This window comes from Leptonychotes weddellii, chromosome 3, assembly GCF_054177405.1.
Source record: "Leptonychotes weddellii isolate Sample4059 chromosome 3, ASM5417740v2, whole genome shotgun sequence".
In the NCBI taxonomy this organism is placed as follows: Eukaryota; Metazoa; Chordata; class Mammalia; order Carnivora; family Phocidae; genus Leptonychotes; species Leptonychotes weddellii.
In genome coordinates, this window is record NC_138371.1 from 173,902,636 (window position 1) to 173,919,482 (window position 16,847).

Here is a 16,847-nt window from a genome sequence, read left to right on the forward strand (position 1 = left end):
ATATTAATTCATTTTTATTTAATTATGAAAATAATGCATTCATGTGGTTTTTAAAAAGTACACATTTTTGTCTTCCATTTCTCCAGTGCTCTCTATTATAATTTTTTAAACTACACATTTAACTACATTGCTTTAGGCAATGTCAACTGAATCACACTTTTGATGTCAAATTAGGTTTATATTACTGTATAACAATTACATTCTACTCTGTAACCCTCAATAAATCATCCGCACTTTATCTAAAGGGCTGTCTTAAAACTAAAATACAGCATTTATAATATTAGGATTATAGAAATATTGCCACTGCAGAAATGAATGGTGCAGTCAAACTCTTGAGCCAGAAATGTCATCATTCATCACATCATACATCATGTGAATGCATCATATATCACATGTATACATCATACAAATATCCTACATCAATCATGCATCACACCATACATCATAAATACATCACATCACATTGTACATCATAATGCACCAGGCATCACACCATACATCCATCATACATTACATGCATACATCATAAACCACATCATACATACACCATATATCACATCACACATCATGCAAAAATCATGCATTGCTTCATACATCACAATACATCATACACCACATCATGCATGCACCTTGCATCACATGATACATGCATCATACATCACATGCATACATCATACGTCACATCATACATCATGCATGTAGCATCCAACACATCATGCATATATCATGCATTACACCATACCTACACCACACATCACACCATTCATCATTCATATATCATACAGACATCATACATCACATGCATACACCATGCATACATCACATAACATACATACACCACACATCAGACCATACATCATACATACGTCATACGTCACGTGTGTGCATCATACACACCATGCATCACACCATGTGTGCCTCATACATCACATGTTTACATCATGCATCACATCATACATACGTCATACACATATCATGCATCATATCGTACATCATGAATCACATCATACATCACGTAACATTGCCAGGGAATGACCCACCCATCAAACATTTGGGGGACTAACATTAAATTAATTTATGTTCTTAGTTGTTTGGCTGTTTTTTTGCTTTTGTTTCTGAGACCGTCTTTCACCTCCTCCTGAGCCAAGTTAAGCCATCACTATTCCTATATTCCAGGTCATGTTCTTTCCTGCACTGTTTTATGTTGCTCAAGTGTATACACAGATGCACTGCGTAACTTTTTACATACACGTGTGAGGATGGAAAACTCCCCCAGCGTTGGCATGTGTAAAAGAGTGTTCTTATTTTTATTCTGGGTATTAGCTCAGCCTGGAATTCTCAGTTCAAAATCATTTGCCGCAGAGCTGGATAGACAAGCTCCTGCTTGGTGACCTCTTGGCTTACTGATGTCTCTGCCAAGAATGTTCGTCCTCCAGAAGCCGCGTGCCTACTTCCTTCCAAAGATCCTTTGGGATCTTTACTTGAAAGTAGCTTCTGAGGGAGGCTCTGCCCAGTCACTTACCTGCACTGCCATCTCTCTCCCCAGGCAACACCTCTTAAGCCTTGAACGCCATCTAATAGTCGATGTATTTTACTTGTCCATCTGTGCATTGTCGGTCTGAGCTGTCTTTCCAGACACCTGGCACACAGAGAACACTGAATAAATATTTGTTGGATGAATAAGAAAACTGAGAAGCCACTGTCTTGCTTTCTTCCAATATCCCCTAAAAGTAAGACCTCTAGGTTGCTGTCATCCTTGTCATGTCCTAGGTGACAGTGTGTGTACTCAGAGCACTCCATAAGCGTTCAGGCTTATCTCTGCACCCTCGCTCTTCCAAACCACAAGTCATGCATCCAGGATGGCTCGTTGTTCGTAAACTATTCTTCTTAGCTGTTCCCAGCTGAAAACTGAAATCTCTTCCAGCTCAAGGACATCTTTCCCCTTATCTCTCTTTGACCTACCCTTTCCTTCCCTGAACTTCGCTCTCTTCTCTCAAGTCCTGAATCTATTTCCCACCCCTCAAAACATAGCTCTTACGGGCGCCTGGGTGGCTCAGTCGGTTAAGCGTCTGCCTTCGGCTCAGGTCATGGTCCCGGGGTCCTGGGATCGAGTCCCGCATCGGGCTCCCTGCTCAGCCAGGAGCCTGCTTCTCCCTCTCCCACTCCCCCTGCTTGTGTTCCCTCTCTCGCTGTCTCTCTCTGTCAAATAAATAAATAAAATCTTAAAAAAAAAAAAAAAAAAAAAAAAAAACATAGCTCTTAGTTTCCCTACTGTTGTTTGATGAACTGAAATCTTAACATTCCTTTCCAGATCACAGTTGGCTCATTGGCTGAATCCATCCAGACCTCTTTCATTTCAACAATCGTATTTAATAAGACCTCTTTTTTGTTGTCCTACAGCTCCTCTCTCAAAGCAACTATTCATGTTTTAGGGGTGAGTTATCCTCTCATTGCTCACTAAACATTAATTAGAAAGTTTTACGTTCTTTTCTGTTCGTGAAGTGTCTCTGCTTCCTCCACTCCAAAACAGTGGGCTGTTCTGCTTGATGGTCATGACTGCTTTTTGTCAAGCTCTTGAATTCTTGGGCTGGCTGGTGACCCTTGGGGTGTTTGCATGTGTTGCAGGAAGGCTTGTGCGGTCTAGTGCAGACAGCTGGTCTGTGTGCCTTGTGTGGTTGTTTTGTTTCTGCTCCTCCAGGGCGCCTGGCTGCTCACTGTGAATCCCGGCAGGTGAGCCCTGCTGACGGACAATGGAAAGGTAGCTCCCCGGGAATCCTCAGTGGCCGTCCTAAGCCCCAGGTGACTCTGGGTTATGATGGTTCCCTGTATTTCTGTCTTGGAAGGAGCTGCTTATCTTTTTTTAATCTCGTCTCTTCTCTATCTTCCGCAGGGACTGGGCTAACTGTAAGGGCTGCTCTCTGTCTCTGGGCCTTCCCAGGCTCGGGGTCTGCTTTCTCCAGACAGTGGTGGGCCAGCCCCAGCTGAGGAGAGCGGCTATGGACCAGCTGTGCTAAGCAGTTCTAAACTAATCACCTCGTTATTCGATATTCAATCCCCACCTTGAAACTTCTCTGAGGATCGCCTGGGAAGGCCTGTGCTACCCTCCTGCATGGCCGTGAGCCGCAGGTCCCCGCGCCTGATCCCAAATGCTTTCCCTCTTGCAGGAACCCCTCACCGTTTCTTGCCTGCTGAAGATCTTCTGTCTTATTTCCTAGCGCGCTGTCATGGTTTTCTTCATTTGAGGAAGTCTTTTTTTTCCATCATCTCAACTGGGTATTGATGAGGAGAGAAAGTAGCCAGTTCCTCCATTTCGGAACACTTATTGGCAGAAAAAAACCAGTCTGAGGGCAAATGCCATGGTTACGTTGCAGCCATCAAAACCTCAATGCTAAGGGACTCTAAAACCTCACAATTTTCCTTAAATTTTTAACAATTTTATTTTGATGTATTTTCAGGATTCCAGACTATTGGTACATCATGCTCTGCATAGCCCTAACATCAGATGCTCAGTGATTAATGACACATGAAGAGGAATTCCCAGTCAGGCCACGCAGTTACAATTAATGACATCGCTCAACTTTTAGATGAACGCTTAATATTTTTGTTTGAAAAAAGAAAACTACGCAAAATCTGTTTTGACTTTATTTCTAAATAATGATATTTATCAAGAAGAAACCATAACACTTATAGTAGAAATATCAAAAGGCAGAAGAAGATGGAGAAATGCCCCTCCCAGGTGATGCTAAGCTATTCAAGAGCTGAGCTCTACAAAGAAGTCAGGCGAAGAACATCAGTTGGGCAGAAGCAAGCAAGTTGCAAGCAAGTTACATCAACAGGCTTTTAAAAGAATGAAAACATGATTTCTATTTCTCAAGTTAAGTATCTGATTTCGTGTATTTTTGACAGGTAAACATGTTTACAAGGGTGATTTTACTGCTCTAAAATGTTGCCTCCTCTCTCCAAACCTTTCCTCAACCCCAAATTGCTAGTTATTTGCTTTATTTCATCCTATAAAGACAGCTAACAATCTTTCTCCAACCCTAAAGTGTTCCTTTATTTTATATGATATTTGCCAATTAAACTAAGAAATTATAAAGCACAATAGTTGTCCTTTGGACTACTAGTTTAAAAATCATTCATGTGATCGACTGTGGACGCCTCTTTCAATTAACGTTATATTTAGGAACACACAGACTCCCTTTTACTGCCCTCACAACATCATGAGGGCTTGAGAGTAAGTTCTAGAAATCTCAGATGGGGTCTTCTGTTCAAATCAACAATGTATCTTTTGCGCCCATTCTAAGCGTGAGACACCAAAAGTAAATCACCTTCCCTTCATCTTCCAAGACATTAAACTTCTGAGGGTCCATCTTAGCCTAGTAAAATCTACCATCTCTTTGCCCTCCCTGCTTCCAAAAATGGGATAAATCCATAGAAGTAGTGAAAAAAAAGGAGAAGAAAAAAAGCCAAGGGATTGTCCCCAAGATGGGGACACCGTCCAGAGGGGACATAAATGAGAGGGAAATCTCTAACGGATATTTCAAATAAAATATATTGTTTTTGCTGATTGTACAGATTTATCTGTTTTTTAGAAACCCAATATTAAAAATATTTTTGTGAATATCAACAGAAATTGAAGGTATCTGAGACTTCTCATTATATTAGATTGAAAATCTCAGATTATGTAAAGATAAGTACAAAATTTCTAGGACCTTGAGAATACTCTGATGAAAATATTGTCTGACAACATTAAGGACTTCGCAGTCTTTAGTGGAAACTAAACTTTGAGAGCTCCTTGTTCAGAGATGAGAAAGACACAGAGGGGACACTAACAGGACCCCGTGAACTGCCTGAAATACCAGAGAAAACCCCGCACAACCTCTGTCCCGCCTCTCACACACATGCCGATTACAACGGCACCCACCTTTGTCCTCATCCTTGACAACTCAATTCCAAAAGCCAAGTCCAACCCCAAAACTATCGTGGGGAAGAATAAATGGTGTGGAAAAACCCAGGCCCATCCCAACCGTCCATGCAGAAAAGCCACGAGATCAGGGTCTAATCTTCACATGGACTCAGGTAGGATTCACATCCGTCTGACAGGGCGATTTAGTCCAGGGGCTGTCAACCACTCTTCATTCTGTGGCTCCTGGCCTCTGGCATGCTTTAACAGCTGTTATTATTTCCAAGGCTGATAGGAAGCAAATCCAAAAGCACTGGCTCTCTCTAAGCCCCAGAGATTCAAGCAAACCTTTGGGAAGTGCCCAGGGTCTGGGCTTGAAGCCCTAAATTCCCCGATGCCCAGATGCTAGCCAGGTCGTGGGGAAAGCGAGCTTCCCCAGGGGGCCCTCCCCACCTCCTAGGCTTTCCCATTCAATCCTGGTCCTTCACAAACCCCCATCGGCAGACCCTTCCCTGGGCCCTTTGCACCTGCCTGGTCGGGAGGGGAGCCTCCAGCGCGCAGTGGCCCTGCCTCCCAGCTGCAAAGGGGACTGGGACACGTCTGAACGGTAGGGAGGGCCAACTCTTTAAGAACTAGACAGTAATCCATCTTAAAAAGAGTGACCTAGGAACTTGACATGCTTTGCACATGAAGCAGCCAGCAAAGAGACACGGCGGACTCACGTGTGGAGCAAGAACTCCCGGGGCTGAGACGGGGTAAGCAGGCTGACCGCACTCTGCCGGGACCGAGGGCTCAAGGACATGCGGGGGGGCGAGGCTCAGCCCTGGGAGCTGGCGCCCTGCGCTCGCAACAGCCGCTCGCCCTCCACTGCGTCGCGATGGGTACGTACGGGACACTTGAGAGAATAACAGATTGTGCTCCTACTAATGCATTTTTAAAAACAAAACACAGGCTCTTCTCCGCTGATAGCTGATAGGGCTTCCATGGCAGAAGCTGAGTTGAAGCCTCAGAAGAATCAGAACCGCGCCTGCTACAACCTGTCCCCTCCGGGTGGGGTCTCGGGACACGCCAGCCACTGGCGTCGAGGCCCGTTCTCCCCGCACACCTGGTGGTGCTCACACCTGTGCAGCCCTGACTGTCCCCTTCTCCGGACACAAAGGACGAGCGTGTATCAGAATGCCGGGGAATCTGTCCCTGGGCTTGCAGAGAAATCAGCAAAATGTGGATCCTTCTTAGTCCCTGCTGATGCAGCCCAGCGCTTTCTGTTTTATTTTCCTAAGTATGGTCGGTGCTTAACCGCATTTTTATCGTAATATTTTATGGTTTAATTGTGCACGTCCTGAACAATGTTTTCTCTTTTAAATGTCCTGTGTCACAGAGTTGCAGACCTGATTTTCAGAACTTTCTCCTTTTGTATTTGTCACACAAGTACATATGTTAACTTGGATAGAAAATAACACTCTGTGTGTGTGTGTGTGTGTGTGTGTACGTACAAAGTGTGATAAGGATTCTACACACACGGATGCATTTGAAGAGCCTGGGTCTCAGGCACGTTATAACCAAAGGACGTCAGCACCTTGCATGATCTCACTGGCCCCATCAGCCCTGGGCCAGATGGCTGCTTCCGGACCTCCCCACGCCCCATCCACACCTCTGAGGAAGAGCCAGACTACCTTCCTGGGGTCTCCTTCCCCTTCAGTTCCAGCCTAGAGTCAGCCAAAGACAGATCCTAAGTGAGGGGCGGAGAGGCCTCCTTCTCTAGGAACACTGCCAGGGGACCCTCCCCCGTGGGGCCCGTCCCAAAGATGTGCCCTGGTTATAATAGCTGCAGCTAGAACCCCAGAAGGGCGCATAAGCAGAGCGGGCAGGGAAGTGATGCGGGCAGGGGTGGAGGTGGGGAAGGAAGTTGCCAGGCCGGGTGCCCAGTTGCTGTCTCAAAGGTAGGCAGGATAATCCTGCTTCGTGGATGGAAAGGCTGAGCCCATGCTATCAGCCCAAGGCCACCAGCTAACGAATGTCTGAGCAGAGATGCAAGTCCGTGCTCCCTGACCCCACAAGCTGGGCTCCTTGGCCCCAGGAATCTGCCGCTCTAGAGAAGGGGCTGGTGCGCGTCACTGTCTAGAGGTGAGACCGATTGCTGCAGGATTTCAGGGTGAAATCGTGCTGGGGTGTGCATGGGAAAAGCCATTTGCCAGAAGGACCGTAAAGGGAAGAATTTGAGCCTGCAAAGGAGACATTTGTTGCTGTTCGCCAAGCACATCCAAGGCACCACAGAAGCAACGTGAACTAGGTACGAGGTCTGGGGGCCTCTGACATGAAACCCTCCACCGCCGCCTGGGGGTGAGCTGCAGAAAGGTCTGAAGCTTTGCCTTGACCCGGGGCCCTGTGAGCTGGAGGGACTGCGGCGCGGGGACCCCCAGCACGGCATGGCCATGAGGGGGCAGCCTCAGAGGATCGCGCTCCAGGAGACCCGGCTGGCCTGATGCTGTAGCGAGGCTCACCGTTCCCCACGTACACCCCGAATGTGAGCATCCACATGCTTGTATGTTTTTCTCTCTTCAAATCTGTATTTCCGTAATAATGTGAGTCTTTCACCTGCAGAACGTGCTCCGGAGTCATCGCTTACCCTCGGCTGATGCCCCAGACGTTACTGACTCCTAGCTCTGTAGCTTTTCTGCTCGTTCTTCCCCCGACCCCCTAAGGCAGCGGTGGAAACTCCGCTGATGGACTGAACCCGCCTTCCAAGACAGGGGGCAGGTGCCAACAGGGACGTCTCGAATTGTGAAAAAGCAGCCTGACCTTAAAAGTCCCTGTTGCCAGCATCCCAGAAGACAGAAGATGGGGTGACGGGCTGTTATGGGCCCCACTGACGGAGCGTCTGAGGGCGAGGAGGTATCTGTAAGCCCGTCAGCTCGGATGCTTCTTTGCCTCTGCTTGTCCCCCTGTCTGAGCTCCCATACTTCCGTCTGCCTCCATTTCTCATTTTGTACACTTGACCTTTTCCTTTTATCTGATCGTATTATATAACTACCGTATATTTTTATTAATTTTTGCTTGATCTTGGATCCCTATTCTTAATTTAAATTTATGATGACTAAAACACTTAATTTGCTTTATAAAAAAGGCAAACAAAAGGAAGTAGCCTTTTATTACAAGCACTAATTGATTTTTCCTGCAGTGTGCTCAGTAGCCAAGAAGCTCCCTCGTCTCTGACCTGGGGCCTATGCCAAAGAGGACCTGGCCCATCGTCACTTCTGTCTCTGCACAAGGGGACAGAGGGGTGCCTTGTGCGGGAGGAACCCCTGGCAGGACTCCAAGGCCCTGGGTCTTCCGGCAAAGGGGAGAGCTGGGGCCGTGGCCCAGATAACACGTGGGAGCCCAGGTGACAGGGGTTTATGAAGAAAATCGAAGGAGCCCCAGAGAATCCTGGTTTCTGATATTGTCATCTAGTAAAAGACACTTCCAAGTTCTGTGTGCAAAAACAATCGTTGCCTCTGGCAGCATTAAAAAAAAAAAAAATACAAGCCAACTTAATAAGATTCCCTGAGGCCACTGGCAATGCTGAGAGATTGAGGATCAATAGATTTCCTCGTGATTATACATCTTCCAAGAATCTCATTACACATAAACTCACAGACAAAACTGCACAAAGCGTTCACCTGGTAACAGTTGCTCCAGTATTTGGCCTCGATTACCAATTTATAACAGTGTTTCCAAACACCAGCCATTGGTAAACCCCAAAGGAAGGGGGACGGGAACACATCATTTCTCTTCAAGCTGTACTTCTCTTCAGCAGGAAACTACAAAACCCTCAAACCATAGTGGTCGGTAACAGGGCGTAGGGCGCTCGGTGCCATAACGGTAAGCTTTCTGAAACATCTTAGGGGAAACTTTATTTTATATTTTAAAAACCTGGATACATTATGCCATAGAATATACCATTCCTGTTATAAGATAAAGCACCAGATTTCAGATAAAGTCTGTTTCCCGCAGGGTACTCTGCATAGTGCCTCTGGGGCTCAGGAAACCCTCGCCTCGGCTGGGAGGACCGGCGGCAGCTCCGCTCTTTCCTCCTTCCCCGTTTCTAACACAAACAGCCGTCCTCCTGACCTGTCTTCGGCTTCAGATGTTTTCTTCCGATGCCTCGTTACCTCTCTCTGCTTCACTGCAGAGCCCCTGAATCTCTGACCCCGAAAGGATCTCAGGAATCAGAGTCTGATGCCATCACCTGCCGGTAGAGAATCACCCCTGAGTGCCCGAGAGATCAAGTGGCCGGTCCAGGCCACACGGATCGTTAAGGCGGGGAAGTGTCAGCAACAAAATGCCCCAATCCCCACGCCTCTCAGATGCTTGCTCTCTGGGATTGTTTTCAGAGATGCTCAAATGTTCTACGAACTCATAAGAAATCCAGGAACTGCACCCACATTTGGAGAACACATCTCAGAGCAATGGGGGTATTTGAGGTAATCTTAATACTGTGCTAGAAAAGCCCGCAGAAACAGAACTTTCACATGGATGAGCATCCTTCTGCCCGAAGAAGCCTGGGGCAGCTAACCCGACGCCGACCGAGAAGATGCCCAAGGCAAGGGCCTGAGAGCTTGCCGCTTCTGAGGTCAGAGACCACCACCTGCTTCTCTAGATCCGCCAGAATGGACGCACCTGCTTCCACATTCTCTTTATTCAGCTCTTCGTTCCATAAACACAGCCTGGAGGGAGATTGGGTCTTTGGAAGGCAGGGGAGCCCCGGTTTCTGCTCCTTCAGATGGGGTCCCAACAACTTACACCCCACTTTCCCGCTGATGGGATTTCGATGCGTGACATTCCCACACGGGTCACCTCCCCAGGTGGGACACTGAGCTGTGCAGCCCTCCCCAACGGCATCCGTGAGTAACATGCCCACAGGAACCGGATCGTCGGCAGCAGCACGAGGGCCGACATCTCGACAGCAGACTCTTGCGTGGCTACGTGTGGATGAGCCACCGTGGACTCTGCACACCTCTGGACCTTCCCCCTTGCCGCCCACGCCCCCGAGACCTGCCTGCCTGCGGCCTACAGGGGGACTCTTGTTGTGGGACTCCCAAGTGTTGTTTGTGCTACCCACCAATAACATAGGCTTAGTCCTAAGACGAGACAATGCAGTTCGCCGATGTGTCGTGTTGTGTGTGTCCTCGTGGACTGGACGTTTCATTTTTAGAGGCAAACACTGCTTATTACAAAATGTTTTTCATTTGTAACACTGATAATGAGCAGGTTCTAAATATGTGCAAAATCCCTTTAAAAACAATGCGGTAACTGGGGTGCCTGGGTGGCTCAGTCGTTAAGCGTCTGCCTTCGGCTCGGGTCACGATCCCAGGGTCCTGGGATCGAGCCCCGCATCGGGCTCCCCGCTCCGCGGGAAGCCTGCTTCTCCCTCTCCCACTCCCCCTGCTTGTGTTCCCTCTCTCGCTGTGTCTCTCTCTGTCAAATAAATAAAATCTTTAAAAAATAAAAAATAAAAATAAAAAAATAAAAACAATGCAATAACTAAGAAAAGAATGCGTGTATACAGGGGGAAAAAGATAAACAGCAATCATGAGTTTTATCTTTAGCTATTCCAAACTGGCTAATTTTTGAAACCTCCTGGGACATCTTACTATTTGGTAGAATTTTTCTCCCCTGGGCAAACACCAGGAGTGTGCGGGCTGGATGTGACGGTAAGAGGAGGTGTGCCTCTGTAAGCGGCTACCCGGTGCCCTCCTGAGCTCCTGCGTCAGTCTGCACCCAGCAGTAGGGAGACAGGCGCCCGCCGATGCTCCCCGTCCCCGAGAGCATTCGGTGCTGCCCTCAGCCCTGTCCACACGGGCGTCCCTGCATCCGCGATGGAGCCGATTGAAACACAGCATCTCGGAGGCCCTGGGGGTCTGTGAGCCTGTGTTCTTGGACTGTGTCGTGGTGCAGCGCCCGAGACCAGCCGATCCCCCACCCCCGGGTCGTGTTTGCGGTGTGTTAGCAATGGTGAGGATGGTCTGGGGACTGCCGTGGGCTACACTGTGTCCCCCCCAAGTTCATAGGCTGATGTCCTTGCCCCAGCACCTCAGACAGTGACTGCATTTGGAGGTATGGCCTTCAAAGAGGCAACTAAGGTAAACTGAGTTCACATGGGCTGGCCTGAGTCCAGGATGACTGGCATCCTCCTAGGAAAAGCAGGTGAGGACACAAACAGACCACGGGAGGACACGGGGAGAAGGCAGCCGTCTGCAAACCGAGGAGACGGGCCTCGGAATGAGCCACGCCTGCACGCACGGGGACCCGGGACCTCCAGCCGAAGGGACGCTGCTGCAGGGTTGAAGGCGGCAGTGTGCAGAGGTCTGGCTCGCATGGCCAGCGGTCCCGTCCCTGCACACAGTGGCCCCTGCCCCCCCGCCAGCCCCACCCCTGCAGTGCTGGTCAGGTCACACAGCGCTTTGTCTGCTGAGCCTGCCGCCGGACCAGCCAGGTCTGTTTGAAACGGCAAACGAACCCCAGCCCCACATAATAGTGACCTTTCCCTCCCTCCAGCTCTTTCTCAGAACCTTCCAGTGCACTGGGCACTGAGAGCTCTCTGAAAGCTCGACCGTGAACCCGGAGCTCCGGGGAAGAAGGCATGGCTGGGCTGGACCCAGACGGAAGCGCCTGCCCCTCCTCACCCCTGCCCGTCTGCGGGACAGTCACCGCGACTTCGAAGCCTCTCGGCTGTGCCCGGTCACCCTCCTTTCGGCTCCGCCCCGGGCTCTGGGGACGGGGGCTGTGTTCAAAGCTGGGCACCCTCGGGCCGATCGCCTCCCCGAAGGGAGGATGGTGTCAGAGTCGGATGCTGTCTGCACCGTGGCTGGGTCCCCGCCAGGCGCGAGGAGAAAGAGAGGACACACACCTGCACACAGGACCAGGACACCTTCCTGGACTCATCTGCTAGAAGCTCCCCTGAATCCTGGACAGACAGCAGCCTCGGAGCCAGGGTGCCCAGGGCTGGGAGCCGCGGGGTGCCCTATCCCTCCGCTTTGGGGTGCACGTCCAGTCCCCGTGCACCAGCCTCTCCTCCCACCCACACAGAGGTCGCTGTAGACACGACTCATCCCCCAACGTCTTACCGTGAAAGTCCTCAGACCCCAGAAAAATGGACGGCGTTGTGCGGTGGACACTCCTATACTCATCGCCCAGGGTCAGCCGGTCCTAATTTCTCGCACACTGATCCACCTTTCCCCTCTCTAGCGGTGTGTCCACTTGTTTTAACTTTTATCTATTTCAGAATAAGTTCCAGACGTCAGCACGCTTTGCTCCTAAATGCTTTAACATGCGTATCCTGAATTAGAGCTCAACGTTAGTTTATCGTTCTCTCTTTTTCAAACCCTACCTTTTAAATTTAGTGATGTATGGGGTGATTTTTTCTTTAGAATTTCACAATACTTCTAAGGGGAGCTGGAAGTGCTCCCGTGAGGAGCGAAAACAGAGCTGGAAACTTCAGTCTATGGCAGGAACCCTTCCTTTTCGGCATTTACAGAAACGAGGGCTGGAACTGAATCAGATGCGCTGGATTCAGCTCCTCCTTATTATACGTGAAGGAAAGAAAACAGGATCCAGAAGGTGCAGGGGATTGGCTCAGGGCACAGAAGAAGCTCTGTGCGGCTGGGGGCCCAAGCCTCAGGTCTGGCCCCAGCTCCTTTAAAGCTTTCCTTCCCACTGCTGACGCTCCCCCCCCTTCCCCCTTCCCTCCTTCTCTGTGTCTGTCTCTTTCTCTTCCCTCCCCTGCCCCCTCTCTCCCTGCCACCCTCCCTCGGTCTCTTTCCGTCTCTCTTTCCCTGTGTCTCTGTCTTTCTCTCCCCCTTCCTCCCCCTCCCCCACCTCCTGAGTGACCCAGTGTGACTTGCTTCAGGGGCAGGGTGCATGCTACGGGGGGGGCCCTGCCCTGTCTGGGACCCTCACACCCTAAGGCCCAACATGTGACCCCTCAACAGTAACATAAAAACAGGAATCGTACCAAGACAAGGACAGGGAGAATTCCCACAAATAATGGTCTGGTTGTTTGGGCTTTCTTGTTATTTTAACTCGAAGTGATTGGGGGATTTCTGTGCAAATTTAAAATTGGCACTAGAAACAATAAAATCTGAGAAAGTGACTTCACTAGATAGTAATTTTGCTTTAGGAAAACCACAACAGCAACAGAGCTAGGCCCGGTAAAATCTGCTTTCTGCTTTAACCGGCACCATGACACAGCATCAAGGCGCTAACGAGACCCCGAACAAAGGAGCCGTGGGACAGCGGCCCTTGTGGGCGGGCGCCCCGGGACTGGGAGGAAGCCCCCAGCCACACGACGACAGGGGATTCTTGGAAGAACCTCCTGCTGAGCCGCGTGGAGCATCCATCCCTTCCGTCCCTCACCCACTGGACGGCCCCTCTGGGACAAACGTCATGATGCCCGGCTCCTGGCGTGGCAGGGTCTTCCAGCACCTTCCAGGGGGCAAGCTGCACCCGTGGCCCATGCCCCACAGCGGTGCTTCGCACTCCCTCTCCTTCCTGTCTCTCTGGGCACCGGGGGCCGCGGGACTGTGGCCTCCCCCTCGGGCACCTCGCGGCTCAGCCTCCTCACCACGTGCCATCGGCAGCTCGGTCACTTGATGCCTCCTTCCTCATCACCACCCCCTCTCCCCCCGCATCTCCTAACTCTGCCGCCACGCTCGAGGCTTGTCAGCGCCCAGCCTGCGCCCTGATATCAGGAGCGCCCACGCAGAAACCTCCCTCCGGGGGCGCCTGCGTGGCTCGGTTGGTTAAGCATCTGACTCTTGATGTTGGCTCAGGTCATGGTCTCAGGGTCATGGGACGGAGCCCCACGTGGGGCTCTGCACTTAGCAGGGAGTCTGTGTGAGATTCTCTCTCTCCCTCTGCCCCTCCCCCTGCTCTATAAATAGATGATAGATAGATGATAGATAGATAGATAGATAGATAGATAGATAGATAGATAGATAGATAGATAATAGATAGATAAGATCTTTTTAAAAAAAAGAAAGAAAGAAACCTCCCTCTCCCATCATAATCTCCTCCATTATTCCTTGATCTTCAGGGTCCGGGGAACATCTGGTGTGCAAAGGCCGTCCTTCCTTCCTGCCATAGCTCATCTGCAGGCACGTCCGTCCCTGGAGGCCACCAGGCCCACCCCCCACCTCCAGGCCACCCCCCAACACCCCTGTCCTCGGCCGCCCCACCCACCCCACAGAATCCTAGAAAGCACGGCCCAGCTGTGTCGGGCACAGTTTCGGGCACATTTTAGGGCCAAGGGCTAATCATTGAAATCCCTGCATTCACCTCCATCTGTCTCTTTGTCCCTCTGTCCCTCTAGTCTGTCTGTGTCTTAATCTCTCACATTCTGTCATTCACGCCATATTTTAAAAGGTACTTCTCTTTGATCTGTCAGTCGAGCATCACCCTCAGCCGGTGATTACCGACAGCACCGCAATGGTGATTAACCACCGATTCACGGCCTCCTCAGTAAAATTAACCTATCTGGGGACACTAATGATGCGTTCGCCCGACATCTCCAAATTGGCAGAACTATAGACAGCTCTCAGATGACTCAGGCTTTCTGAGGAGAAATTAGATAGAGATTAAACTATTTAGTCTGAAAATAAATGCTATGAAGCTGCTTAATATCTTCAAGCATCATGAAGCCTTAGAACGCGGTTTCCTTGGAAAACACACAAGGCAATGAGCTTATGTGTTAGCGGGATGAGGAGAGCGGGAGCGGCTGGCTCGGCCGGAGAAAGGCCAGGGCCCAGACGAATGCGTGGGCGCTCACACTCTCTCTTGTGTAATTTTTGGGTTTTATTTCTTCTCGCTGGGTAGTTTTAAAATCACTAAATACACACTCATGTTGTCTATTTTTCCAGACACAAATGAATCAGGGTATTTGGGCGTGTACACATGTCCCCTCCTTCTACAAACACAAACGGAACTGCATTCTGTACTGTCGTGCAACTTGCTTTTTGCCTTTTTTAAAGATTTTATTTATTCATTTAAGAGAGAGAGAGCACAGAAGGAGAGGGAGAGGGAGAAGCAGGGAGCTTCTCAGCAGGGAGCTGACGATGCGGGGCTCGATCCCAGGACTCCGGGACCATGACCTGAGCCGAAGGCAGACGCTTCACCGGCTGAGCCCCCCAGGCGCCCCTTGCTTTTTGCCTTTAACCACCTCTGTTAGGCACCTTAACAGACCAGTACGCATAACGCTCCCTCCTTATCGGACGGGGGAGCCTCCCACGTATGAGCATGTCATGCCTTCCTGCACCGCAGCTCCGTTGGACACACTTCATGATATTTCCATTTCTTACAGAACTCATGCTCCCATCTTTGCACACTTCTGTGAGTGTGTCCATCGAATAAGTTCCTAGACATGAAAATGAACTCCTGGAGAGGGAATAACTGGATAAAAGAGCAGTTTATTTTTAACCAGTTTAGAGTGAGTATTTGTCTTCAGGCTGATATTTCAGGGAAGCAGAGGTCCTCACACGCCAACCACCAAAACCGCTCGCTAAGCAGGTTGCTGGGACATCCTCGGAGAGGCTGATGTGGAAGGTCAGGGCTGTGGCTCCAGACCCCACATCGGAGACCAGGTCCTAGCTCCTGCCGCTGTTGGTGCGGGGACCACGCTCGGCAAGCCGCGGAGCTGAACCACCTGCTTGCTTTCCAGAAAAAGGAAGTCGTCTGACCTCTGGGAGCCAGAGTTGGTGTCCTCTCTTTTCTGAATGCACTGGGTTTCCCAGCCCTGTTCCCGCCAGGGTGAGCGGGAAGGCGGGTGCCTGGGGAGGAGCCCACCGCCCGCCGCACCGTGCCCCAGAACTCTCGAATCTCAGGCCCCCCGCCCTGCGCCTGCTCCTTCTCAGAAGCCGTCCGGTGCCTCGAGGGTTCCAGGGATAGTTAGCGAGCCCTCTGGGAACTCCTCCTCACGCCTTTTTAATGAGGCTCAAGCCGGGTCGCTCGCATTACCACCACCACCAACAGTCCTGCCTGGGTAAGAGATCGGACGCGGGTCGCCACGGGGCACTGACTCAGGACACAGGTCCTCCCGCTGCGTGTGTGGTCAGACGGGGCGTGGGGGCTCGCGCACCGGCCTGTGGCCGCCGAGCCGGCAGGCGACGGGGCCGGTGTCCACACTCAGCAGCCTGTCCTGGGAGCCCCGTTCACTGCCCAGCTGACGTCCTAGAGCCGTGAGCTCTACAGCCAGGACTTGACTCATTGGCCCCTCTCGTTCCGTCCCCATGCAAGGCCAGCTTTAAGAGAGGGTGGCATTCGTTATTGGCGTGGTGTTCCTGTCGGTCCGTGGACGTGGTCTTGTGATGTGGCCAGGGGCTGGCTGTCCCCACGACAGTAGCTGTGGTGCGTATTTCACATGCACGGGCAGAAGTGACACAGATATGAACACTGCCCAGGTCAAGAAGAAAGCGTGGAAACGCCAGGTGTCCCGTGGAACAGTCACGCAAGACAGGAGCGGGTGCGCTCATGCAGGCCAGGGAGACTCACGGGCAGGGCCCGGCCCTGGGGTGCGGCTGGGGTGGTGTGGGCTCGGCCGGGTGGGTGGCGAGCCTCCATCGCCGAGCCCCACAGGCTCTCCAAGACACCACACTGACCCTGCAGGTGGTCTTCACCTTCTGGGCGCCGAGGCCTGGACCAGACTGCTGACCACATTCCCGAAGCCCCTGGGGCCGGGTGGCAGGTGCGCACAGCTGGACAGGGCCGAGGGCCAGCTCCCGGCGACAGAGCGGCTACCCACAGGAAGGAAGCAGGGCCCTCGGCCGCCGTGAAGAATGCCAGACCTCTGAGGGTCCCTGAGAAACCGGAGCCGAGCAGACCCCAACAGGGGACTGAGGTGAGCGGACCCCAACATGGGACTGAGGTGCGCAAGCAGCGGGAGACCAGGGGAGATGCTGGGCTGCCCCTCGGG